Below are 25,259 nucleotides of genomic sequence, written 5' to 3'. Positions count from 1 at the left end.
CTGGCAACCATTAATATTAACCCATTGCTTCGTGACACTTTATAGGAAGTTGATGGTGGCAGTAGATTTCACATTACTGCTGGGAAAAAAAAAAAAAAAAAGTTCCATTTGTTATTGTTTCATTTCAGTATTGACTTTATAATGTCTAAACTGTTTATGTTCATTTACTTTTAAGAATGTATTGCATATATTTTTCTAAATGTTTAGATATTTATAAAATAAATTGGAAAAAAATATTTGAAAAATCATAAACATTTGATAAAAATGTTTACAAACATTCTTATATTTCAGCGAAATATTTAAAAAAAATTTAAGTAAATAAATGGATATTCTTATTATATCATGAAACAATAACTTAGACTTTTATTCAGGCTGTCATCGTCTTTCTGTAAATGGTCATAAAGCAATGGCTCAAATGAGTAAGTATACATCATTTCAAATTAAAGTATACATTTTATAAAACTTCCAAACTGGATTCTCACCACAAAATATACTTGAAGATCATATCACAGAAAAATGTATTTGATGACGGCAGGCACTATTCTTAGCACGAGGACAAATCAAATGCCTCTACAAGCAAGGCAAGGATTGAATCCTTGAAAGATTACCCCCACTCTGAAGTAGAATGAAGTCATGGCTAAATGCAACCTTCCCAAAAATGCAACATTTAAACTCCTTGGCCACACACTTTCAAGATACATGCAGTGGAGTACATGGAAAATGCTGTCAAGTCATACTCAAGAGGCAGACTCCCTCTACCCAACTAAAAAACTCACAATAACTCATGTCCTATATATGTCTATAAAGTCATCATTCAACTATGCATAAAGAATTGTTGCTAAATTGAGAATGTTGCAAATGTCTAATCTAATAGGTTTGCACTCCAGCCCCTGTTGCATTGCCACATCCCTGTGCTCGTTTTACAAGTAGCACCACATGATGTGCTGCAACAAACTTTTGGCACTTGTACATAAATACCCTCAACTTAAATTGCATTTCATTGTTGATTTCCATATAAGATTTTCTAATAGTTTTTTTTTTTCTTGGAACTGGTTGCCTTTGGAATTCCCTCCTTGATCCGTTTTCCCAACTGTACCAACATGCAGAAATGTAATGTGAACAAACATCTTGTTGCCCAACTCTCCACTCAAGTTGACCCTCTTAAGCTAGCCTCTCATCACAGTCACTCCTTGTATTCAAATGTCAGTATGTTTTGCTTGTCTGGGGCAAACAAAGGTGAAAATTTCTTTAAATATCCAGGACTCACAGTAAGAAACAAATTGATGACAACTTTTGCAAAATTGATGCAGTTCCTTAACCTAAATAGTGATGACCTTTCAGCACTCGTTCAGAATATAGTCTTAAAATAAAAAAAAAAAAAAAAAAAAAAAAAAAAGAGAGATAACTAAACCTTTGTTTGGCATGACAGTGGACATGACCACAGTTTCTGATCATACTGCAGAGATTCTGTAACAGTAATTCTTTTCCACTGATATTCCTCAGGATTTGAATCATCTCTGATGGATGGACATGTATTGAGACAGTGGAATTGATCAGCATGCTACTGTTTATTCATGAAGACAATTATTCGCACTAGAGCGTATCGTATGTTTACAAAGCCACAATCACCCATGCATGGAGTATTGTTGCCATCTATCACCAGTCTCTCACTTAGTCAAAAATACCGTGGGAGGCATGTGGAGCCATGGTAAAAATAAAAATCTGAAAGATTCCTGACACGCGATATTATTGATTTGAAAAGTCATTGAATTAGTTTGTATAGAGAAAGAAATATAAAAAAAATCACTTTTCTGTGATGCTTATACATATTTGTGAACCATAAGTATTGTTTATGTGTTAAGAAATTTTTAAATTATCTTAGAAAAAAGATAGAGGATCCTATTTTGGATAATTGCCTACTTTCATTTTGTTAGAAAGAAAAAGGAACCATGATACTGGACGGCCATACAATCCGTAAGTCCATCCAGAAATTACTGTTGAAATGAAAAACGATAAAATAAATAAATATATATATATAGCTAGCTACTTTGTGCATAACATTATAAAAATTTTCTTTTAGAGTAATGGCTCATTAGAAAAAAGAATTTTTTTTTTTTTAAATAAATAATTGTAATTTGGCAGACCTATAAACATTAATTCTCAACATGGTTGCCCTTATTGGATTGGTAAAATTCAGTAAAGAGTTACAACCAAAGCTGACCACACCGAAATAAAGTCAAGATCGTGAAAGGGAAAACAACCTACAAATTAAAAATTTACTTTTTTTTTTTTTTTTACTGATATTTACCTTGTTCTATTATTTTGTTTTAAATTGCTTTTTATTCATTTTGTATTGTAAACGTTTCTAGTGCTTTTTATTTTCTGTAATTACAGATAATCATTTATTTTATTTTTCAGAATTCCTATATTAAAAACAATAAATCCGCATGATGTATGTAACCATGATGAAATGAAATATTTCAAATATCACAAATTGATAAAGCAGTTTGATTTTTAAATCAGATAATTAAGCAATCAATGGGAATTAATAGATATTACAACAATATTTCTCACAAGTTTGAATTGTTCAGCTATCTCCCTTTGTTTTGACTAAAATGGTGGCCAGATAGTCTCCTTGGTTACTCATAAAATTTGATGTTCTTTTAAAAATAAAATTAATTTACATGATTTTTGGAATATATTTTCACTTTATTTTATGTACATCAGATTTTTTTTGCCTTAATATAGGGTGAATTCTATACAAGCACTTTATTTTTAGTTTTGATATGATTTCTTGCAGCCTTCATATCTTGGTCTATGAAATTCAAGGAATAGTTTATTTTCAAGTGACTGACTGTAGGTGTTCGCCTATTTGATACAAATAGGATTTATTTATTTCATTCATAAGAGTTAAAAGTAACCTCATTGATTGGACCACCCAGAATAAAGTTAATTAAAAAAGTAGAGTTGTTCTGAGGTTTGAATCATACAATTGGTTTCAATAGTAATTCTCTATACTGAATATTCCACGAGGATAAAACGTGTACATATATAGATAATTAAATTTTTATTAAATATATACATACACGCACACACAGTAATAAAAAAAAAAAATTTTAATTTAAAAAAATGAAGATCCAAATCTTTTAGCAAACAAACCTATCAAAATAGTAAAGTTCTGAATGGTTAAGTGGAGAAATTCGCCTTGCTCTTTCTCTTCTGATAAGAAGCATTTGGTTTTGAAATGCCATATCAGTAAGAGGTTCTTTTTTTCCTTATTGACCTGATGATGTAATGAAGTCTTTATTCACCTTTGACTTATTTTTTATTTATTACATTTGCTTTGGTAGAAAAAAAATCCAACAAAGTTCTCAATAATTTAATATTTATAGTGCTACAAAAAGATCAAAACCTAGCATTATTGGTAAATGAAATATAAACAAACCTACCGTCAGCTATGTTTAAAATTGGATTATATATCAGATTTGTGTGTGTGTGTGTATATATATATATATATATATATATATATATATATATATATATACACATATACACACACACACCTACAAAATAATAAATACTATCATTAAAATTGAAACCTATCAAGATAATCAAATGCTCGTACTAGATAGTGCAGTTAAAGAAAATTGAATAAATTACAAGTCACCACTTATCAAGACCTGGCGGTCACTCGAGGATAAGGGTTGATAAGAGTACAGTGGTCAATGGGACAATGCCATAATAATTGTTAGGAGAAATTTAATAAATTGGATTACTTAAGGGGAACAGCTCATCAAGAATTATTTTATGTTGGACTTGAAGACAGCCATATTGTAGCTGGAAAGCAGGCAAAAGGAAGAGTTCCACAGGTGTGCACTTCTAAGAAAGAAGCTTTGTTCATGGAATCTATGCTTAGGTTTAGGCACAGATAAAGAGTGGGGGAAATTATTGATAGCGTTTTCAGCTAGAAAAGTGTTTCTCATTAAAGTTTGGCGAGAGGGGACCACAGATTGGAGCACAGACAAGCTCTTGCCATAAAAATAATGATAAAGCAGAGACAGGCTCGCAACATTTCTTCTGTGAGAAAGAGGTTACAGGGAAGAGGAAAGGGATTCCTCCACTAGGCTACGAAGTCTGTTTTGAACTGTCAAGGCAGGATAAGGTCTTTCTGGCAGCTCCTGCCTAGATGTGGCAACAGTACTCCATCCTTGGACGTATCTGGCTCTAATATAGGTAAAGAATTGCATCAGCAGTGAGATATCTACTGGATCGATAGAAGGATCCCACCATTTTCCCAGTGACCTTGGCAACAGATTTGATGTACGTGTTCCATTTCAGATCAGGAGTAACGGTCAAGCCCAGGAGCTTGTCAAAACATGGAGCCTCCTTAAGATGAGAGCCATTCATTTCAATTGATGCCAGATGGGGATCAGAACATTGATGATGTAAAGACAGAAGTTTGGTTTTAGATGCATTAAAAGTAACCAGCCACTTCTTTCCCCATTGTACCACATGCTCAAGATCAGAGGAAAGAGAATCAGAGAGAACTTGGTCGTTAACAGTCTTTGATGTGCTGCCATAGATAGTAGCGTCATCAGCATAAATGTCTACAAATTATCTAAGGATGTGATTTGGAAGATCATTGATGTAAATTAGGAAGAGAGTTGGGCCCAGGATGGACCCCTGAGGGACTCCAGCATTAATACCGAGAGCTTCTGATTTCTGCCCTTTAACCACTGCTCTTATGAACCTATCAAACAGAAATGATTTAATAATTGAGCTATACCATAACTAGAGATCTTGTGAAGTAGACCTTTATGCCATACTCTATCAAAGGCCTTTGATATGTCAAGAGCAAATGCCCTAGAAAGGAAGCCTCCGTCAAGAGATTTGCTAAACCTATGAGATATAACCGTAAGCACATCTGCTGTAGATCCAGCAGAACGCCAACCATATTGAATATCACTAAGTTTATTTTTGCTGAGGTGGTAGACTACTTCTCTAACAGATTCTAGCAACTTACTCATGACACACAGGAGACATAGGTCTGTACTGAGAGGAAGATGACCGATCACCTTAAATACAGGGCATACTAACAGTTTTCCAGGGTGTTGGAAGCAATTCTCATTAAGATAACACTTAAACAGCTTTGTAAGTATGGGAGCTAGTTCTGGTTGAAGCTCCTTGACAGGATTTGGCACAGAAGTCTGCTTCACAAGCTTGGTACCTATGGAATATTTGAAAATGTCCTATCAAGGGTCAAACCCTTTCTCTTTGATAGGTCTATAAAAGTAGTTGATGAGCAGAAGTCAGAAGCACATAGTATGTCAGCATGCCTCAAAGATTCAATTTGGACCCAACCTGCTTCCTGATATTTACTGGGCTTTCAGAGATCATTTCTTGACATCTATGCCGATAACAGTATATGGCAACACTATGAACAGCATTGATGATTACAAATTCTTGTCTGAAGCTGGGTAAAAAGTGATTTACTTTTAACACCTCTAGAAAAAATGTTTCTCTTATCACAAATGCTTAAATCCTTATCTTGTGCCAGTTGAAATGAATAGCTCGATCCTTGAGAAAGCTCTTTGGTATCAAACTCCTAACACCGATTTTCACTCTGGACCCCCAAATAAAATATTTACATCAAATCCATTGCTAAAAAAAAAAAAAAAAAAAAAAAAGGTAAGATAATTCTACCACTCCAGAAAATCCCTCACTTCAGATGCAATCCTTTATCCATATATAAGAACCAATACCTTTTAAAATGGAGTATTGTTGCCACATCTGTCGAGGTGTCACCAAGAAGCCTTTTTACCTTAATACAAAATTGAATCTAGCCAGGGATCTCTTACCTACAGCCCCTTTCTCACAGAAGAGATACTGCTAGTCTTTCTTTACTCTATCGTTATTTTCATGCAAGATACTCGACTGAGCTCTAATCACAAGTTCCTTCCTGTAAAATGTTCACAGCGAAAATTTGTCTACAACCATTGTAAATAAATTTTTCTTCCTCTGTCTATCTAAAACTAACAGAACTTTTACGGCCAAAGTTGCTTTACAAAAACTTCCCATCTGTGGCATACAATACCACAGGACTGCTTCTTGCTCATTACAACAGTCGTTTTAAGGTCCAATTTTAACATTCTTGCCGAGCAGTCCACTTAAATAATCAAATGCTGACCATTTCATTCATTGTTTCAAATCCTCTTGAGGTGTTGTTCATCGCCACCTGTAATTCTTGAGCACGTGGTACACTGGGGAAAGGAGTGGCTGGTTACTTTTAATGCATCTAAAACCAAGCTTCTCTCTTTACATCATTAACATTCTGATCCACATCTGGCATCAATTGAAATGAATGGCTCTCGTCTTCAGGAGGCCTCAAGTTTTGACAAGCTTCTTGGCTTGACCATTACTCCTGATCTTAAATGGAACATATACATCAAATCTGTTGCCAAGGCCGCTGGAAAAATGGTGGGATCTTTCTATCGATCCAGTAGATATCTCACTGCTGATGCAATTCTCTATCTATATAAGAGCCAGGTACGTCCAAGGATGGAATACTGTTGCCACATCTGGGCAGGAGCTGCTAGAAAGGACTTGTCCTGCCTTGATAGAGTTCAAAATAGACTTCGTTTGTCTCTGATGTATCGTTATTTTCATGGAAAGTGTTCGACTGAACTTCAGTCTGGTCCCCCCTCGCCAAACTTTTACAAGAAACACTCGTCTAGCTGAAAACACTATCAATAATTTCCCCCACTCTTTATCTGTGCCTAAACCTAAACGTTGATTCCATGAACAAAGCTTCTTTCTTAGAACTGCACGCCTGTGGAATTGTCTTCCGTTTTCCTGCTTTCCGGCTGACTACAATATGGTTGTCTTCAAGTCTAACGTAAATAAGTTCTTGATGAGCCGTTCCGGCGTTCCATATAAGTTAACAAATTTACCGAATTTTCATTACTAATGATTACTATATTGTCCAATTTCTATTGTACACTCTTTAACCCTTATCCTTGAGTGGCCTCTTGGCCTTGATAATGTGGTGATGCCTGTGTAAAAGAAAAAAAAAAAATCTCATTAACTCATCCTAGAATGACCTTAAAAATTTTGATCAGCGGTAACTAATTAATAAAATAAAACGTATTACCAATATGCATATAAATGTAAAAATATTAACGTTTTTGTTTTGTTTTAGGAAGCATTTTATGTGGTCACTTTCCACTGTCGTAATTGGTTACCGGATTTTACCGAGCAAACACGGTCTGGTCTACTTAAGCAACGTAATTACCAACGAATTAATAGTTTAAAGGCTTTAAAATTGCTTTCGAATTCCACACTATTGAGAAAAAGAGCCGTAACAGGTTTTCATCGTAGCCTTCGACATTCGAAAGTACTTTTGAAGTCTTTAAAGTCACGAATCAATATTAATTGCTGATTAAAATTAAAGTTTTTAGACAAAAAGATGTTTATTTATATATATTATATATAAAGTTTTGTTCGTAAATTAAAAAAATATAAAAACGGAAGCCCTTATTCTAAAATTATTATTGAACAACTGTTCATGAGAGAGAGAGAGAGAGAGAGAGAGACAGACAGACAGACAGACAGACAGACAGAGGGGAAATAAACTTTTCTAATAAAGAAAAGTGGAATTAAAATACAAAAGAATTAAATTAAACAGGATTTTCTCTGTCGACATAAAAACAAAGTTTTAAAAGTATAAAAAACTAATTATCTAAATCATTCGTCCTCCCACGTCCACAAAAAAAATAAATAAATAAAAAAGAAACACCTTTGTTGTCGTCAAGTGGAATTCGAATTGTCACATTCAAAAGTTATTTTTTAATAAAAAAATGTAATAAAATCAAATTTCATAAAATATTTTAATCGAAAACAAAAATTTATCATTAATATATTTTTTCTGCAATTATAACTTTTTTTCTATCCATTACGAATCATTTGGTTTGTTTTTGTTTTGTTTTTTTGCCAAGTGATATTAAACTACAGAAACAGTTGGGAAAACAAAACAGGTAGATTTAAAGAAAAGTGAAAAAGGTTATGAACCAAAAAATTCCAATCATATATATATATATATATATATATATATATATATATTAATTCTAAGATTAAAATATTAAAATTGAACGAATCTGTGGAAAGTTTCATAAAAAAAAAATAAATAAATAAAATAGTCCAATGTTATTTTCGGTTACGTACGTTTTCAGCGTCCCAAATGTATTTTCAATATTATATTGCAATTCAAGATTTAGTTAAAGAAAAAAAATATTCATAAAGAATTATATAAAATAACAGGAATCGATATACAATGAGAAAGAAAATAAGAAAAACACAAGTCGAAAAGTCAAGTATTATGGTTCGTGTGTGCTAATAAACCGGGGGTGGGATTTCAACCACGTCAAAGTCACTATTTTAGCTAAGGACGACTTGATTTAAAACTTTAGAAAGAAATAGTATATAACGAAATATTATGAATTTTTGTTACTATATCTTTAAAAACAAAAAAGTTTTTTGAAACTACAAATAAAAGAATTTGGGACGCTGAAAACGTACACAATTTTCAAAAACAAAAAAGTGTATTAATATATATACGTATTTTTTTTTTTTTTTATGTCGATTAGATTAAAATGGGAATGTTTTTGCATTATTTAAAATGTTTTAATATAAAAAAAAATGGTAAATTTACAAAAATTAAATTGAAAACAAGAAGCAGGTGTTTTAGACTTTAAAATAATCAAATTCATTTAGTTTTTTTTTTTTAGTTTTTTTTTTTTTTTTTTTAAGGTGAATTCATGTCATTAAAAATGGAAAAATCTCCGATTTGGAAAAAAAATTATTTTAATGGTGAAAAATATAAATTTTAGTCTTTTTCCGAATCAGTTTGTTTTTGTTTTGATAAGGCACTTTGGGCACTTTTGCAATCGAATCGTCATTTATACTTTGTTACTTAAATTAAATAAATTCGTTGAATGTTTTAAATAAAAATTATGGGTTTGTTTTACAATCCAGAAATTCGAAAAAAAAAAAAAAAAAAAATGTTGCCAAAGGCAAGATAAGTTACTCTTCTACCTAGCTGGACAAGTTTTTAGGGGTTTTATTTATTGTAAAATGTTTATTCGGTTGAAAAAATAAGTAGTGTCGAGCGCTCGAGCGTACACGAGCACAAGAAAAAAAAAAAAAAAAAATGGCCGCGTGGGGTTTCATTTGAAGTCTCGACAAAGAGTTAAAAATGTACAAAATACTGTTGAAACCTAGCCAATAAATGTTGCAGGAACATTTATTGGCTAGGTTTCTAACAGTATTCAGTATTTTTTTAAGTCATTGTCGCGATTTCAAATAAATGACCGTCATTTTAATGGTAGTTGTGTAATTCAGATATTCGTTCAAAACAAACTCGAATACTCCTAAAAAATTAAAATAGATAAAAATTAAATACAAATCAACTTTTTAATGGCAAATCTTCATTTGGTCGTCCAGGCCACAAATACTGTATATTCAGATTTTACGACGTCTTTTTTTATTATTTATTAAATTGTTAGGTGAAATTAAAGAATACTCAGAAAACATCCTCCCAAGTTAAGAATGAGCTTCTAAATGTTATTTCCGCACAGCACAGTATGCATAAGTACTAAAATTTATATTTAACATATTTCGGCTTCTTAGAAATTGAAACTACAAATATTACTTTCGTTTCACCTTTAGCGAACACATTATCCGAACAGAAAGAAAAAAAACTTGAGTGTTTATAAAGATCGGCCCCCATGGATACTCATTAGGTCAAATAGCCGCACAAGCACAACAGTCGAAAAGCAACTACAAAACTAAATTGGTTCTTGAAACTAAAAAAGAAAACCTGTAAACATTACGTTCTATTTACATATTATACACTTTGTAAATTGTGTTTTATTTTATTTTTTTACTTTTTGGTATTTACTTTAAAATAATAAGTATTTAGCATAATTTAAATAACTTATTGAAAATTACAGTGAAATTAATTTTCGGTACTCATGCAGAGAGTGATCCGTGCTGAAACTCTTCCTGATCTAGATCAATGATCGTCCAAATCACATCCTTACATCATTTGTAGACATCTATGCTTATAACACTACTATCTCTATCTATGGTAGCACATCTAAGACCGTAAACGACCAAGTTCTGATTCTCTCTCCTCTGATCTTGAGCAAGTGGTACAATGGGGAAAGAGGTGGCTTGTTACTTTTAATGCATCTAAAACCAAGCTTTTATCTTTACATCATCAACGCTCTGATCCACATCTGGCATCAATTGAAATGAATGGCTCTCGTCTTGGAGAGGCCTCGTTTTGACAAGCTTCTGGGCTTGACCTTTACTCCTGATCTTAAATGGAACACATGCATTAAATCCGTTGCCAAGGCCACTGGAAAAATGGTGGGATCCTTCTATCGATCCAGTAGATATCTCACTGCTGATGCAATTCTCTATATAAGAGCCAGGTACGTCCAAGGATGGAGTACTGTTGCCACATCTGGGCAGGAGCTGCTAGAAAGGACTTATCCTGCCTTGGTAGAGTTCAAAATAGACTTCGTAGATGTTGCAAATTTGCTTTATCGTTATTTTCATGGCAGGTACTCGGCTGAGCTCCATTCTATGCGCCCCCCCCCCTCACCAAACTTTCACAAGAAACACCCGTCTAGCAGAAAACACTATCACTAGTTTCCCCCACTCTTTATCTGTGCCTAAACCTAAGCGTAGATAAAGAGTGGAGGGAAACTAGTGATAGTGTTTGAGGGGCGTGCAATAAGTAATGCCCCTGTCCACTTCCAGTTGTCTGATCAAGCTGAAATTTTGCATGTGTAATGATTTATATCTCTACTGGGTTATGTGGCAAATTACAGCTCTGAACTAATTGTGGTTTCTGTTTTACAGGTGCTTGAACTGAGTCAGGTGTGAAATGGTGCCAGTTGAATGTTGAGCAGTGTTTTTGTATTTGAAAGGACGCACACCACAGGAGACTTGATGAAATGAAAGAAACTTATAGTGATAATGCCCCATCATATGACCTTGTAAAATGCTGGCATCATGAATTCAAACATGGCCGACAGTCTGTGGAAACAGCTCCCAGACCTGGTCAACCCCCTCCCTTGCCATTGATGAGGCATCTGTCCGTCAAGTTTAGGCTGCCATTTTGGAAGATCGGCGCATTACTATTCGCCAAATAGCCCAAGATTAGTACAGGGTCTGTGGAAACTATCATTCATAACCATTTGCATATACATAAGGTGTCTGCCAGATGGATTCCCAGATTGCTCACACCATTCCAGAAGTGAGAATGCATCGAGTGCTCGAGGACGAATTTGGAGATGTGCCAAAAAGACGAGTCAAAGTTTTTCAAAAGACTGGTTACACAGGATGAAACCTGGGTCCATCACTATGATCCAGAAACCAAAGCCCAGTCAATGCAGTTGAAGCACTTGGACTCACCACCTCCAAAGAAGGCAAGGGTGCAGCCCTCCGATGGCAAGGTCATGCTCACAGTCTTCTAGGACCAGAACGGAGTAGTGATGACCAATTTCCTAGCAAAGGGTACAACAATTACAGGAGCCTATTATACTTCACTTTTGAAATTAAGGGAAGCTATCAAAATCAAGAGGCGGGGCAAGATCAGCAAATGTACCCTCCTTCTGCAGGACAACACTCCGTCCACAACTCGCATGTCGCCAGATCAGAAGCATGGGCGTGTGGTTATGAAACCCTCCCTATTCTCCTTACCTTGCACCCTCCGACTTTCACATCTTCCCAGCCGTGAAGTTGTTTTTGAAAGGAAAGCGTTTCCCAGATAATGCAGCCTTGATTTCTGAAGTCACGTCGTGATTGGAGGACCAACCTGGGGTGTTCTACAAAAACGGTCTCCAGAGCTGCATCAAACGATGGGAGAAATGCATAACTCTGGGTGGTTCCTATGTAGAGAAAGACTAATAACTGTGCCAAGTTTTGTTGCTCTACTGCTATAGGAAGTGGGTCAGGGGCATTACTTACACGCTCCTCGTACAATTTTAAAAAAAACAAAAAAACAGATTGGATCGATCACTCTCTGCATTAGTACCTAATTTTCTTATCTATATAAATAAAACTAAATTAGGCGGACGTTTAGTAAATTTACTAATATGTTTCTCAATTAAACTTAACTTTCAGATTAAAAAAAAATAAAAAAATTGACATTGTCGCGGGATCAGTTTTCAATTATAACGTTCTATTAAATTGAACACATACTTTGTGACCAGCACCGAGAAAAATATTGTGACTCACGTGATCGGTGATTCCCGTTAAAAAAAAAAAAAAAAAAAAAAAAAAGGGGGTTACGGAAGAGAACTTTCTTGGCAGTCTTGCAGTTAAGTCCCGGCAATGTTCAATAACTCTAGAAGGGTCACATCAGTATTTTACGCCGTCAAATAACGAATATTATGAATTATTATTTTTAAAATAAAAATTATTAAAGTTTTAAAGTGAAAAAATATGTAATTAATATTTTTTTTTAATTAACAAGTAAATGTTACCAAAGGCAAGATAAGTCACTTTTTTTACCTAGCTGGATATGTGTTTAGTGTTTTTATTTAATGTAAAATGTTTATTCGGTTCAAAAAACTAGTGTCGAGCGTTGTTTGTACACAAGTATTTGAAATCTCAACAATGACTTTAAAATGTATACAAAATATTGCTAGAAACCAGCCAATAAGCATTCCTATATACAAAATATTGCTAGAAACCAGCCAATAAGCATTCATATATACAAAATATTGCTAGAAACCAGCCAATAAGCATTCATATATACAAAATATTGCTAGAAACCAGCCAATAAGCATTCATATATACAAAATATTGCTAGAAACCAGCCAATAAACATTCCCGTAACATTTATTGGTTTCTAACAATATTTTGTATATTTTTATTTTTAACTCCTTGTCGAGACTTCAAAGATAAGAGATATCACAGCCATTTTTTTTCTTGTATTCGTGTATGCTCGACACTTTTTTTCGAACCGAATAAACATTTTACATTAACACTAAAACTTATATAGCTAGGTAAAAGAGCGACTTGGACTTACCTTTGGTAGGCAATGTTGACTTTATTAGTCCACAAGATGGAAGTGAACAGATGGAAAAAGTGGAAGGGAACGCAAATTTTAACAAAACTAGCGAGTTGACTGTACAGATTTAAAAAAAAAAAAAAAACTCGACTGATATTAATAACTAAGAAATTCTGGTGCTAATGCAGAGAGTGATCCGCACTATTTTTTTAAATCATATTTCCAAGTTTAATTTAAGTTTTGTTTTTTCATTCAATTGTAAGGTTAAAGTACAGAATAGATACAAAACACCCTCCCCATGTTAAGAATGACTTTTTAAATAACATTTCAGCATGGATCACTCTCTGCATGAGTACCGAAAATTGTTAAATTTTTACGTGCCCATGTAGGTGTATCAGAATCGGCCATTAAAAATGCCCTATATGAACTTGAATAAATAAACTTACTATCTTTCGAAACTTGAAACTACTTGAAAAATGTAATTCAAACCCTAATTTTTCTCCATTAAAGGAGCAAAGACCAAATTAAAAAATAACTAGTTTAATAGCAAATTATGCAATATGTTTGTTTTTTTTTTAAATCGGTTTTCTTTAAAGAAAATCAGCGAAATTTTACTTAGTTCGATTATAAATATATATATATATATAAAAAAATCTATAAAAAATTCTATTCAATGTGTACTTCCATTAAGAATTCATCCATATTTATACTTATATTCGATGTCCTTTTTAAATAAAATACTTTAAACAAGGATAAAAAACAAAAAAAACTCAGATCAATTGACTGTTCAAATAAAGGGAGAGAAATCTGATTTTTTCGCGATTATCTTACGGTGACTTATAAACGTCATAATTAATATCTCTTTATTGCGTGCTGTTAACCAAAATTAGTATTTTGATACTTCCGTAGTTGAAAAAAAAAAAAAAAAAAAAAAAAAAAAAAAAAAAAAAAAAGCACATATTTAGTTTTTGCCGTTAAACAAAAAATCCAGTCGACCGATTTTTTTTTTTTTTTTTTTTTAATGAAATACGAGTTTTTGATTATCCTATTTTTAATTTATCGAGTGAATTTTTTTTTTTTTTTTTTTTAATAAAAAACTTTTAAATTAGAATATTTTATTTATCGATCTTTTATCTTCAATTTGTGATATAAAACTTTGGTGAGTAAATTAATTATTTAAATTTTAATAGACATTTCAAAATGGGGGGGGGTAAAAGAAAAAACGTTTGTCTTAAATATTATATTCGGTTTATTGGAAAGAGCATAAAATTTCACATTAACCCTGAAAATATCGTAAAAAATTGAACTAATAGAAAAAATTTCAGCGATTTAAACAAAAAACAAAAAAATGGCTGGTTGAACGCGCAACTTTGTAAACACTTTTAAATAATATTTCTATTATCTTTTAAACTTTAATAGTTTATTTTGGAAGTATATTCCATACAGAAAATAAACCCACTTTAAGAGAAATTACGAGTTTTATATTTTATTCGCAGTTTTCTGTTAGGTGTCAAATTCCCCCAAGATTCTGATACACACCGAATGCCCCAGCGTATTATAAACACCCCAACCTCCCATGTTAAGAACGGCTTTCGGAATAAACACCTGCCCCCAATCTCGAAAGCCGTTCTTAACATGGGGTGGTTGAGAGGGGGAGGGTTACGTGGTAAAAAAAAAATTTTTTTTTTTTTTTAGTTGGTTTGAACTAGACATAATTTCACATAACATTTTAATAAAAAAGATACCGTAAAAGTTGAATTTCATGGTTCTTTCTCTGCATAATTGCCAAAACACAATGAAAAATAAAAACAATGAAATGGAAAAACTAAAAAACTCGACTGATGATAACCAAGAAACGTTTTTATGCACAGAAAGGGCCATGAAATTCAACTTTTAAGATATCTTGTTTATTAAAATGTTATGTGAAACTACAGTCTAGTTCAAACAGAATAGTTATCAGCAGTGGAGTTTTTTTTTCTGGGCTCCCGGCTGTACAGTCGTTTCGCTAAAATCTACGTTTCCGTCCACTTTTTCTATCCGTTCACTTCCGCCATATTGCGGACTAATAAAGTCAACATTGCCCCTTAATATTTGTTTTTATTCGTTTTTTTTTTTTTTGTTTGTTTGTTTTTTTTTTGGGGCCCACTTTTCGAATCTCTGGATTCGAAGACAAACCCCGAATATCACATTTAAAATTGTCGCTGGCAAGTATTATGAGATTAAGACCTACGTTTTCCAATGTATCTCTAATAAATTCACTGGTTCCCATCGTTGACAAGTAAATCCGGTCTTTTTAATGGCAAGGCTTCTTCATTTGTTCTTCCAGACGACAAATATCGAATATACTAAGAAAAAAAAAAAAAAAGCACGGTACCTTTGCAGATCCTGCATAAATACCAAACATTTAACGAAAATATACAATAAATTTCAGAGTAAATTAAAATCCGTTACAAGAATAAAATATAAAAAGGTGGGGGAGGTATGTCTCCGTTTTCTCTTTCGGATTTGTGATTACGCGACTAAAAGTTAGCAAAAAAATAAATATAAAATAAATAAAAGTTAAAAACTAAGAAACCAACATTCGATATAAATAGATTGTATTTTTTTTTTTTTCAAAGATGGGTACTTATGCAGAATACAGACCGTGCTGAAATAATAACATTCAGAAACGTTATTAAACATGGGAAGGGGGAGGGCTTTTCATTTTTTTTAAGATTCTGCACTTTCACCTAACAATTTAAGATATCGTAAAAGAAAAAAAAATTGTATTTAACTCGAAAATTCTATTTTTAAAAAATAGCACGTATATATATGCGTATATAACCAAAGATGAATAGAAGTGGATTGAAGCGTATTTGAATACTAACATATACGTACCACCTGCAAAATAGGCTGTTGTTGTTGGGTTACGCTTTATTGATATTATCTTATCTTGCTTTAATCGTCGTTGTCGGCTACAAGAAAGTGTCAGTCGGAGAAAATAATTAAAATATTGGTTGACCTGTTCTTGTGGTTGCCCATCCATGCAGGAAAAAAAAGTTAAGCCGGCTTTTCCAATGACAAGTGCGGGTGGGGGATAATTATAGGACAAGTTTTTTAGGGGTATTTTTCCCCGTTAAAATAAAAGTTCCGGCTAATTTACAGCGTCTACAAATTAAAACCATTTATATTCATCTGCATACCGTGTTGTTGTTGCTTTCATTATCCCCCGGGGAGTGTTTAAAGGGCAGACGCCACAATTGAAAGCTACTCTCTTTTCTAGTCTTGTTAGCGAGAGACGAGTCGAAACTACTTCCGCTTCCGGTGAGTCGTCTGCGCAATCGGAAGTTGAGTTGTTTTTTTTTGTTGTTGTTTTTTGTATATATAATATATATATATAACATCAAAATAACAACATTTTTTTGTGCTTATTTAGAATTAAACTTATTTTCGAAACAAGAGTACAAAAAAAATCTTAAAATCCGTCACTGAACGGAGATGCCATATTCCACAACTTACGTAAATTGATCAAGTAGGTTTTTAAAGTAAGAAAATCAAATTTTATGACGAAGCAAAACAAAAAAACATTGAATGTTTTATAAATAAATAGGAGACAACTCAATTCGAACTACCGAGATCCAAATCAGCTTAGTTGAAGATACAATTTACGAATAAAATCGCTAAAAATCGTAAAAAAAATGTTCCTATATATAAAAAAAATTACTTAATCAATTTACGTGACGGGCACTTACATCATAAAGATTTTTTAAAATTGTTTTTAAAACAATTATAGTAATTTTGTGAAGAAAACAACATTCAAATCATGTAACTGTTAATGTGGAGATATTTATGAAAAGACTGGCAGGTTTAAAAATTCATATGCATAATCTAATATACATGGTGTCCAAAAAGTCACTGAAGGGTTTTGAACTTAAATAGATTCTTTATTTTTTACTAGCCTGGGTGCCCGGCGTTGTTCAGATGGTTGGAAGTGTGTTGAGCAAAAAAAAGTGGTAGTAGGCAGGCAGGCTCAAACCCGTATTGCGAAGGAGGAAAAGAACAAAAAAAAAAAAGTGACGTCTTTGCTGTTGAGCCCATCGCCAAACGGAAGTGACGTAGGTTTAAATTAAGACTAGTTAATCGAAAAGAGGAGATGACTTTCGAAAATATCCGCGAAAAAAGCGACCCCCTCCCTGTAGAAAAGTGGCCAGTTGAGAGTGAAGGAATTAATGTTTTTAGCCAAATTTTTATATTTGTCATCCGAAGAGTCAAGCTTCAAAACGCTACCAATCCTGTGAAAATCCATCGCCTCTGTAAAACTTTTTAGGCAGACATACAAACATACATACATGTATACATACATACATTTAAACAGACAGGTGAGATTTATATTATAGAGGACTAGCATTTCAGCCCGGCCTTGCCCGAGTGTTTGGAGGTGTATGTTGAGCAAAAAAGAAAGTGGTAGTAGGAAGGCAGGCTCGAACCCGAACTGCAAAGGAGGAAAAGAATGGGGAAAAAACCTGTCATCTCTGCGGTTACGACCACCGCCAAACCTGAAGTGACTTATGTTTTCATTAAAGCTAGACAATCGAAAGAAGAGGATATCTTTCAAAAATATCGGCGAAAAAAGCGACCCCCCCCCTGTAGAAAAATGCCTAGTTGAAGGTGAAGATGTTAATGTTTTAGCCAAGTTTTCGATATTTGTTGTATGAAAGGTCGAACTTCAAAATGATATTGATCTTAGTAAAATCCGTCGCCTCTGTCAAAAGTTTTAGGCAGACATGCAAACATACATACATACATACATACATTTATATATTGGTAAGTAAAAATTTTCGACCCAAACCAATGAAAAAGCTTGCCCTATCTCTGAATACCCTTTATATAAAATTTCAAATGTTTAGACCAGAAATTGTCTGAGTTAATTAGGTCAAATTTTTTAAAACTTTGATCCCTATTATGACCCCTTAACATTTATTGTTTTGAGCTCAAATCAAGTTATTAAGCTAAGTCCATGTCCAAGGAACCTATATTTAAAATTTCAAGTGTGTAGACCTAAAATTGTTGGAGGAGTTTGGTAGAGTTCACAAAGGGCAAATCATTGAACTTTGACCCCTTAACAGCCAAATTTCTGGCCGAAAACCGATCACATAGATTTTCCCAAAATAGGTGGAAGATACATACTAGCAGAATATGTGGTGTCACCCAGGATAGGATAAGATAGGTGGAACATATATGAGATTAGCCAGAATTGACTGATGTGTTTGTAATAAAATAATCAGCTCAGGCAATATATCAAAGCTCCTGGAGACAATCACTTCACAGTTTTTCCCACAGCATTCCGGCCAATGAATGAATGCTCCTGAATGCTCCTGAAAACGGTCGGAGGTTTCCGACCGTCTTCAGGAGCATTCACGCTGGATGTTATTGGTAAATGGTGAAAAATGTTTGGATTTTTGCTTTCCCAACAACATAGCCATTAGAAATTCAAAACGCAAATAGCGCCAAGTCTTTTCTTTTTATTAATAAATCCTGTTCCATTCTGTTTTTTAATGTTTATATATTTTTGAGATGACGATTGATGATTATTTTTTTTTTTTGTATTATTTGGATTATTTTGACTATTATTCTCATCTTAGTTTTTTTTTTTTCCACAACGTTTTGGTCGATCTAACTTCATACCGTTTTCTAAGCTAAACAGTTTGTCAAAGACAACGTAAAAGGATATAAAATATGTAAGGCGGTACACAACATATGAGAGAAGGACAACAGGTTCTGGTACTAAAAAAAGAATACATTGTAGCCCTAATTTCAATAAGAAAGAAACTGTTTGAACCATGGTATTTCAAAGCTAAATGCTTCTCATCAGAAGAGGAGAAGGGCTAGAATTATACAAAATGCAAATATAGATAAAAACTGGCTTAATAACATTTGATTATGAAGGAATAGGATAATATGGTAAAAAAATAATTAAAAAATATTAAAAATAGGTACAATATATAAGAGTAAATCAGAAGGGTAGTATATATGTAGGTAATAGAAAAAAAAAGGAAAATATAGGCTACTATGAAATAATGGGGATCATTAAAGAAAAGCAAATAAGAAAAGAAAAAAGGAAAAGATAGGTGTTAGGACGATACAAAAGTATAATGCAAGGGGAGTAATTCTTTACTTCTTTGGGCAAAGTTGCCTCCTTTTTGTCTGTAGTCCTAGACTTTAAATTCTCATGACTTCTCGCAAGATCAACGACCGGAAGTACATAGTGGAAGAACTACACAGTGACTTTAAACATAGAGAATTGAGCATCATTCCCGTTCGTTCCTGTTATCATACTTGGACTTGTAACCTTTCATGTACTATGTTTGTATTGTCGTTACGTGTGTGTTTGTGTGTGTGTGTATATCCGTTTTCCTGCTTTCCGGCTGACTACAATATGGTTGTCTTTAAGTCTAACGTAAATAAGTTCTTGATGAGCTGTTCCATATAAGTTATCAAATTTACCAAATTTTCATTACTAATGATTACTATATTGTCCAATTTCTAATGTACACTCTTTAACCCTTATCCTTGAGTGGCCTCTTGGCCTTGATAATGTGGTGATTCCTATTTAAAAAAAAAAAAAAAATATCATCATATAACAGTGAGTGATTTCCTTATTTGTTCATAATTGTTCCATTCTTTCATCAGGTACTGCAAACATACCCACGAGAAGGTTGGACACCCTGCATCTCACTATATAACAACAGGGAAGATAGATAAGAAAGTGGAGAAAAAAGGAGATAGAAAAAGTAAATAAGGGATACGAAGTACATATATAAATAAAACGATCTGAAAGTGAAGAAAATAAGATCCAAAAACTTTTTTAAATCCGGATTAAAACACTTTAAGGTGTTCAAAAAATTCTAGCCCTTCTCCTCTTTTGATGAGAAGCATATAGCTTCGAAATACCATAGCTTAAAGAAGTTTCTTTTTTCTTAATTTTCCCCTTTTACTTCTCTTTATTCTCCTGATGATATAATAAAGATATATACTTTTTATTCCTCATCTTTCATTTAATATATTTGTTTGCTCCTCTTAATAGTGTAGAGCTTTTCTAATCTTGATAAGTTTTGCTGTGTTAAAGATTTATTCTTTGACTAGCGGGGGTACCCGGCGTTGCCCGAGTGTTTGTTTCCGGGACGGGGGGGGGAGTTTTAAAAAATGTTATGGTAGGTAAGTAGGAAGGATCAAACCCGGAGGCATGAGTAAAAGTAGGAAAATAAAGTGTGAAAAAAAAAACAAAAAAAAACATCTGCAACGTTAACAGTTCGGCCACCAAGAAAAGTCCATTCCAGTTGTTTAGAAAAAAAACAAAAAAAAACGACTACGGTAGGTTGGCGCGAACGTGAAAATATAATGTGAATTGTCCAGTACGCTAACCACTATGCCACAGAGCACTGCAGCTCAGTTTAGTGATTTTAAATAACTTCACATGAAAGAACTACGAAGCCAAACCGGTGTTCTCTTCTCAACTGTTCCTTGTGAACGATCCCCAAACGGTGTTAAGTGGTGGCAGGGGGAGGAGGAATTTATTAGAGAGAAAATATTTTACCACTTCCATTGATCTTAACCGATTTTGGCCGTGACTTCTCAGCAGAAAAAGTATAGAAATCTAAGATTATCAAGGAATTTGAGAAATAATAAGCCTATAACACACCTCAGATATTGTTCTGCCGTTTGTGCATATTATATTTGCATGAAATATCTTGATTTTTAATCCTATTAATGTAAAAATCAGACGGGAAAAAATGAGTTCATTTTATTTATATAGAGATAACATAATCCTATATATATTAATTTGATTGCAGAAATTTCCCTCTGAACCAAAATACTGTAGGTTTGCAACAACGCATGACGCATGCACATTTATTAAGTCTTGCCTATTAGCCACTATTTTATGTAACTTTACAACAATATTATCTACACATTTAAGTGTTACATTAAAATCTTACGTTATTTCCAAAGAGTGACACGATCAGTATCTCACCATCTTTCGAGGAAGTAGTTCCTCATCTCTACATATTCCTACTCTGCTAGGTTTTCGCTGCTCTTAATTGGTTATCTTACGCCCTTCTTTTCTACTCTTTCTCTCTCTCCCCCTCATTCTATTCCTATCCATGTTTGGTTTAATATTTTAAACTCCCCTCGCCCCTTACTACCTTCCAATGTTTCTTAAATCTTAAAACTTAACTGCTGCTGATGTGGAATTGGAATTGAAATTCTTTTTCCTTTTTTTTTTTGTGCTTTTTCTAATATCTTTTTTTCCTAATCATAATTATTTTTTTTGTTTTTTTTTTACACAGGAATCACCACATTATCAAGGCCAAGAGGCCACTCAAGGATAAAGGTTAAAGAGTGTACAGTAGAAATTGGACAATATAGTAATCATTAGTAATGAAAATTCAGTAAATTTGTTAACTTATATGGAACGGCTCATCAAGAACTTATTTACGTTAGACTTGAAGACAACCATATTGTAGTCAGCCGGAAAGCAGAAAAACGGAAGACAATTCCACAGGCGTGCAGTTCTAAGAAAGAAGCTTTGTTCATGGAATCTACGTTTAGGTTTAGGCACAGATAAAGAGTGGGGGGAATTATTGATAGTGTTTTCAGCTAGACGAGTGTTTCTTGTGAAAGTTTGGCGAGGGGGTACCATAGACTGAAGCTCAGTCGAACACTTTCCATGAAAGTAACGATAAAGTCTGATGAAGTTATTGGATCGTTGATACGATTCGGTAACTGAAACATGTGTAACTAAGCAGATAAAACGGTAATAAATATATATATACATATTAGAGATGGGACGATTCCAATATTTTTTCCAATTCTGATACAATTACCGATTCCGTATTAAATCCCCAATTCCGGTACAATTACCAATTCCAATTCTTTATAAATATCTAAATATTAAACTATAAAGTTGCTATTTTTCACGATTATCGTAAAAACACATGTTAGATGTGCAGATATATTCTCAACCGTAAAGATATACTTGTGATTGCTGATCTATCGATTTTAGTTTTACTAATAGTTTAAATCAATAGATGTTCATTATTTTAGTATTTCTATCAGCAGTAGAAGAATTTTCTTTAAAGAAAATCAAATAAAAAAGCAAATTAAAAGAGTTGTTTTTGGCATCGAAAAATAGGCACACATTTTTCCGATTCTGATACTCTGAAAAGTTCCGATTTTTTCAATTCCAATTAATTATCCTAACCTCTCTCTCTCTCTCTCTCTCTCTCTCTATATATATATATATATATATATATATATATATATATATAATTATTTTTTTTTTTACTATAATAATTAAATACCTACAGACACTAGTGTTTCATCCTTTCGGGATTCTTCAGTGCAGGGTGTCACGATTAACACCAGCCGAACGATTCGAACCCCGCGACACAAGACATCTCTGGCTCGATTAGCGGAGACCGTATCCATTCGGCTACCATTAACCATGTGAAATAACGTTGAATTTTAAACATTTTAATTTAAATGTTCATTACGTCAGTCAGACAGTGATCTAATCGTTATACGATGATCTATGCATAAGAGCTAAATTGACCGACTTTTAATTCAACTGAAAGTGCTCAACGATAAGAAATGAATTTCTTAAAGGGGCTGTCATAATTATTTTTTTTTTACTATGATAATTAAATACCTACAGACACTAGTGTTTCATCCTTTCGGGATTCTTCAGTGCAGGGTGTCACGATTAACACCAGCCGAACGATTCGAATCAGTAAGTTTACAGTAGATTTTTTTTTAATTTATTGTATTTATACTTTTTTTCGGTTTCTTTGTTTGGATATTCGTCTGTATCTGTTACTTTGCTAGGCTTAATCTGGTGACTGCTGGTCGAGTCAGAACCATAATTTATGCAAAATCCCTAGGATCCGGGTCTAATTCTGCTAGAATTATTTTTTTATACCTGACAGGAAACTAAAAATTCCCTTGAAACTTAAATCAAAATTCTTTCATAAATCCTTGTGCAATGCTGAGAAACGGGTCCTGCTAGTTATATATATATATATATATATATATATATATATATATATATATATATATATATATATATATATATATATATATATATAGGTTAGTTTGTACATACCAATTGTAATGGATTAAAAAAAATTTTCATAATTAAAACTTTTTTATATTTAAAAAAAATTTTAATATAAATTTTGAAAAAAGTCCAAGCTCAATGAATGCTTTTATTTATTTCCAGAGCATATATAGTGTAATATAATAATCCTCCAATTCCAAATATCAACTTTTCTCAGTTGGTAATTTATTGCTTTTCAAGAGGTAACCATTACAACATTGTTTTGTTTGCGACTAACAAATCTGCAAAATTATGTTTTTGCTGCATTTTTAGTAACAGAGGTTCACCTTTATATATATATATATATATATATATATATATATATATATATATATATATATTAGCTGGGGAAGGGGCGACGTTGCCCAGTCATAAAATATAGTTAAATAATAAAGAAAAAAACGGGACTTGGGTACCATCTTATTGTGTTATCAAAAGAAAAAATTGCTGTGTGGTGCATAATAAAGTTGAGAATCTTAAAAGATAGGAGAGTGAAAAAAGAAAAATAATGCAGCGTGATGGGCACAAACTTGCAAAAATTAAGTTCATAGGTGAACATGTTATCGATCGGACCATGACAACACAGATGTTATGACATTGTAAATCTAGCTTTTTAAAATGAAACAATGAATCGACCGTTTGCACATGCATGATTAACAAGCAGTATTGAAACCGTTTTACTTGACCCCACCTTCAAACAAAACGACATTTCTATATGAAATAATTGTCTATTATTTCTATTTTTTCGATATTATATTTCCGAGAGATCACTCTTTCTAACGGTACCACATTCATCCTGCTTAAACGAGGATAACAAAAGTTTTTAGTGGGCACACAAACACACACAGACGGCTGAGGAGAGAGAGAGAGAGAGAGAGAGAGAGAGAGAGAGAGAGAGAGAGAGGGAAAGAAAGCGAGAGATTTTTTTGTTCAAATCAAAATGAATATTTAGTTTTTTATCATAATAAACCGATGATAGAAATTAAAATTTTAAAAATGTTTTATATGATTGTTTTTTCTTTTTCTTTTGTTCAAATCAAGATAAATATTTATTTTTTTGATGATAAATCGATGAGAGCAGATGAAAGTTTTTTTGAATAACATTAGCTACTGCAGTTTCATTGGTTCAGCATTTTGGCACCTTGAAAGGTTTTATATAAAACTGCCCAGAAAATTCTGATGATAACACGGCCCTTCTTCTATTGGGTTGGGGAAGAAGTTTGTAGGATTTTCATGCATTCTTATTTTTACTTTTTACTTTTTCACAAAATGTATATAATATTTGTTTGATAGAACTTTTCCTGCTGTACAAAATTATGCTAATTGTCTTTTTGTGCTAATTCAATTTTTTATTACTTTTTAGGCTTAGAAATGAAATATCCGGGTGGTAAAAAGCAACATTTTCGACGCTTGTTCTTCTTAGCTTTTCGTCGAGGCCAAAAAGCAGTTGAAGGAGTCAGAGACATTTGCAAGGTATACAGAGAAGGTGTCTACAACACAGAAATGATTTGCAAAGTTCAAAAATGCTGATTTTGACGTCGACGACATGCCCCGCGATGGAAGACCTTCTGAACTCAACGAAGACCGTTTTAAAGAACTTTTGAAGGAGAACGGTCACCAAACAAATCGTGAATTGACAAAAAAAAAAAAAGAAATGAACTGCGATCACAAAACGATTCCCAATCCACAAAAGCAAAAAGTAAAAAAAAAAAAAGAAAATATAAAAACGCTACAAACTTATTCTCCAAACCAATATACAAGTACCATGTGTCCACTAATGTGACTAAACTCCTTCCATTCATACCTAACTTTATATATATAGATTAATAAATATAAAGCAAAATGGTGCAATTAAGGAATGTAACAAACGAAACAAAAATAAAAGTTAAAGTACAATACTGGATCGGCAAAACAAATTAGGTTGCAACTACACTATAATAGTAAAATTAAGAGAATGAAAAAATCTATAAAAAACAAATAATAATGGTATCTACTGATTTTATGTCAATTTCATCTAAACGCAATGATTTTTACTTAATTGAC

At 32.9% G+C, this 25,259-nt stretch overlaps 1 protein-coding gene and 1 long non-coding RNA gene across 8 annotated transcripts in view; one reads left to right on the top strand and one right to left on the bottom strand.

The window, feature by feature from the left end:
• The window catches only part of LOC145252515 (uncharacterized), a 93,729-nt gene extending 77,339 nt beyond the window's left edge, over positions 1-16,390 (bottom strand). For 2 of the 6 annotated variants that reach the window (XR_013863609.1, XR_013863608.1), the window contains exon 1: positions 15,962-16,390. The gene's annotated coding sequence lies outside the window, so the exon portion shown is untranslated. Of the gene's footprint in view, positions 1-15,951 lie in introns of all 6 variants that reach the window. The other 4 variants (XM_080112059.1, XM_080112061.1, XR_013863610.1 and 1 more) reach the window with 3 other exon arrangements.
• Positions 367-24,746, top strand: LOC145252518 (uncharacterized). Of its 2 annotated transcripts, none has more exons than XR_013863611.1 (2): positions 367-419; positions 24,580-24,746. It is a non-coding gene; the product is annotated as an uncharacterized LOC145252518 (long non-coding RNA). The 2 variants fall into 2 exon arrangements; XR_013863612.1 differs by lacking the exon at positions 367-419 and adding an exon at positions 7,616-8,033 and having other exon boundaries at positions 24,580-24,715.
• Positions 24,747-25,259: the final 513 nt, after the last annotated feature.

The sequence above is a fragment of the Euprymna scolopes genome, chromosome 29 (genome assembly GCF_053919585.1).
Source record: "Euprymna scolopes isolate OS-2025 chromosome 29, ASM5391958v1, whole genome shotgun sequence".
In the NCBI taxonomy this organism is placed as follows: Eukaryota; Metazoa; Mollusca; class Cephalopoda; order Sepiida; family Sepiolidae; genus Euprymna; species Euprymna scolopes.
This window is presented reverse-complemented; position numbering and strand designations above follow the sequence as displayed.